This window comes from Macrobrachium nipponense, chromosome 28 (assembly GCF_015104395.2).
Source record: "Macrobrachium nipponense isolate FS-2020 chromosome 28, ASM1510439v2, whole genome shotgun sequence".
Classification (NCBI taxonomy): Eukaryota; Metazoa; Arthropoda; class Malacostraca; order Decapoda; family Palaemonidae; genus Macrobrachium; species Macrobrachium nipponense.
Window position 1 is genome coordinate 10,725,791 of NC_087217.1, and position 3,273 is coordinate 10,729,063.

Genomic DNA, 3,273 nt, shown 5'->3' on the forward strand with positions numbered 1-3,273 from the left:
CTCTTACTAATCTGTCTGTGCTACCGCAGGTGCTACAGCCGTGGGAGACGACCTTGGACAGGTATGGACCCCACTGCGGCTGCAGGGCGTGCCTAGCATCCACGATCTGCTGCAAGAGTCTAGCGAGGTCTGGGGCGGTGACCTTGGAGTGGTCTCCACTACAACCTTCACGGCCGCTTATGCTGCTTCCCCCCGCTGGTCTACACTCCCCATGCTGTGTCGGTGACGCCGTCTGCCGCTTCTAGGGCCGGTCGCCGGCCGTACCGAGGAGGGGTATGCCGCCGCCGCCTGTGTTTTCTTCGTGTTTGCCTGCCCCAGACTTCCGCTGTTCCAGCAGCTCGCCCCTGGGACCGGCCGCCAGTACCACGCTGGCTGCCGATGATTCTACGAGGCGATGGCTGGGCCTGCCGTACCTGTCGCTGATGTGGTTCCCGCTACTGGCCTTGGGCTTGGCTGTCCCTTCTGTGTTTACCGCTGCCGCTGTTCCTGCCGCTCCTGAGCTGGTTGCTGTTTTCCTGTCGCTCCTGGTTCCTGCGCCTGTCCATGCTGGTCCTGCCCATGGTGTGTCTTCCCCAGTCCCCAGGTCCTTCCGGACAGGTGCAGTCGGGCCGTGTTGCTTCGGCAATAGGCCCGACTCCGGCCTGGATGGAGGACCTGACGACTGTCCTGCGTGAGCTGACGAAGATAAGAGGAAGGTTGTCATCTTCGTCTTCGTCTGTTTGCTGGGCTGCCTCTTCCCCTTCGACTTCTAAGGCCCATAAGCCGAAGAAGAAGAAGGCTGCCTCCCCCCCTAAGAAGTCTCCTTCGGGAACTTCTAAGGGCCCGTCCCACCTCGGTGGGACGGGGGGTCCTTCTGCTGGTCCTCCTGCTTCTGTCGGGAGCGGGGCCCGTCTCCCCTTCCGTAAGGAAGAGATAGACGGGGACCAGAGGAGTATCGGTTAGCTCTGGTACTTCCTCGCCTGGTGCTAGCGGCGATGCCGCTACGCCAGGTTCCGGCTCGGTCTCTCGTTCGCGGGAGATCCCCGAGTGTACGCTCTCCCTCGGGAGACCGTGCAGCCAAAGTTTCGGCGCCAGAGTTCGCTCGGCGCCAAGACCACGGCACGGAGCAGAGGTCTGGCGAGAACCGCTCAGGTGACTCTCGCCAGGCCAGCGGCCGCTCTCGCAGCGACCAGCTGTAACCGGGTTTTGTTATTCCCCTAAGAAGACTCCTTTGGGAACTTCGAAGGGCTCGTCACATTCCGTGTGACGGGGGGGTTCTTCTGCTGGTCCTCCTGTTCCTTCGGGAACGGGGCCCGTCTCCCCTTCTGAGAAGAAGAAGGAAGACGGGACCAAGGGTGTGCTGGCTACCGCTGGTACACCCTCGCCTGGTCTTGGCAGCTCTGTGCTAAGCCAGGTACCGGCTCGGTTTCTCGGTACCCGTGAGAAGTTCCGAGTGTACGATCTCCTTCGGGTGACCGTGCAGCCCAAGTTAAGAACGCCTGAGTTCGCTCAGCGTCATGACCGAGGCACGGAGCAGAAGACTGTCGAGAGCCGCTCGGGGTGACTCTCGCCAGGCCAGCGGCCGCTCTCGCAGCGACCAGCCGTACCTCGGGTGTGGACGGGGGTGGGGGGACGGTCTCTGACCGGCCACGGGTTTGAGGCTGGGAAGAGGTCCCCCAGGTCCCCTCGACCGACGGTAACCAAGCCTCGGCTGGTACCAGCGGTTTGACGTGCCGCGAGGACGCTCACCGGTCTCACGGCGAAAGCGAGCTCTGCAGGTCACCTGACCGCCGCTCCCACAGGGACCCGGGCGGATACGGTGACCAGCAGCAGCTTGTCTGACGCACGGGACCGGGGTCGACGTGCTCAGTCGAGCCGCTCGCCACAGGGTGAGCGGCACGGCCAGGCCTGCAGATCGATCCCCACCGCGGGTTGGTGATCGGCTGCAGCCCCCCACGTACGCTGGTCCTGCCAGCGACGCGGGGGGGGGAGCGTCAGGTCTGTCTCTCCACTACCTTCAACTTCCTCGGGCTACACGGGAAGAGCGAGGTAGCTAGGAGTGATCGTAGAGGTGCGCCGCTCACGATCCCGTCACGACGCCGCACGTGCCACGTATGGTCTTAGGACCAACCAGGACGTACGCGCAAGTGATTTGGAGGCGACCGTCAGGGGAGAGGGGGTGGCGTCAGTTCTGTCTCTCCGATACCTTCAACTTCCTCGGCATACGCCAGGAAGAGCGAGGTATATAGGAGTGATCGTGAGAGATGCGCCGCTCACGATCCCGTCACGACGCCCGCACGTGCCATGTTGGTCTTAGGACCAACCAGGACGTACGCGCAAGTGATTGGAGGCAACCGTCAGGGATCTGTTGCTGGTCCTTCTTCTGAAGGAGGAGGGTCCTGGGAGCTGCTCTTGTTGGAAGGACTGGACGGTCCTACTCCTCAAGACGCTGTAAAACACTTCCGAGATTCAGAGTAACTTTACCCAGGTTATTGCACTGATTCGTCAGCACAACGACCGGGGGGAAGGATCGCCGCTCCCACCAGCAGAGCCCTGTCTCTGCTCGAGTCGTTTTGGGGCCCGAGGGGAGGGAACCCAAACCGACGGTGGGTATGCCGCGATCGGAGCTTACCGATTCTGTCTTGAACCAGAGTCTCTCGTCTCCGGACAAGAAGGCTCTCTCAGTTCTGGCGGTCGATCAAGCTACTTCCACCTCCTCTACACTGCGACAGCGGCGTTTCTACGTGTCTTCGGACACCGTATTTAAATACTCCTTCGGTTCCTCCTGAGAGGTTTCGACCTCGACGAGGACTGGAATGAGTCGGAGGACGGTATCGGCTCTCTCCTGTCAGGTGTCGATCAGCCCCACCCAGACGACGTTCACAGTGGCGGCAGACCCTTACCTACAGTGAGAGTTCGTAACCCTCCTCGGGGAAAACGTTTTCTCCTGACGATACGTTTTTCCCAGACTCTGAGAGGCCATCGCCGCAAGGCGATGGCTGCTCCTACTCTTCTCCAACTGCTAGTTCCACTGGGGAAGGCGAGCGAGTATCCAATTCCTCCCCCATTCCCTCTCTCCTTAACCGGCTACGAGGGAAAGGGGAAGGATCCTACAGAGATTTCTCTGTAGGATCCCACGTTGGGGACTGCGCTACCAGGGGGGACCTTCGGGTCCTACCTGACGTAAGCCCCGGTCGTTGAGAGGGATCCTGCCCCATTTCTCGATTTCTACGGGAATCGAGAGGACCACCAGCCGATATCGTTTGACGAATTCGGTGGGGGTTTCGCAGACTG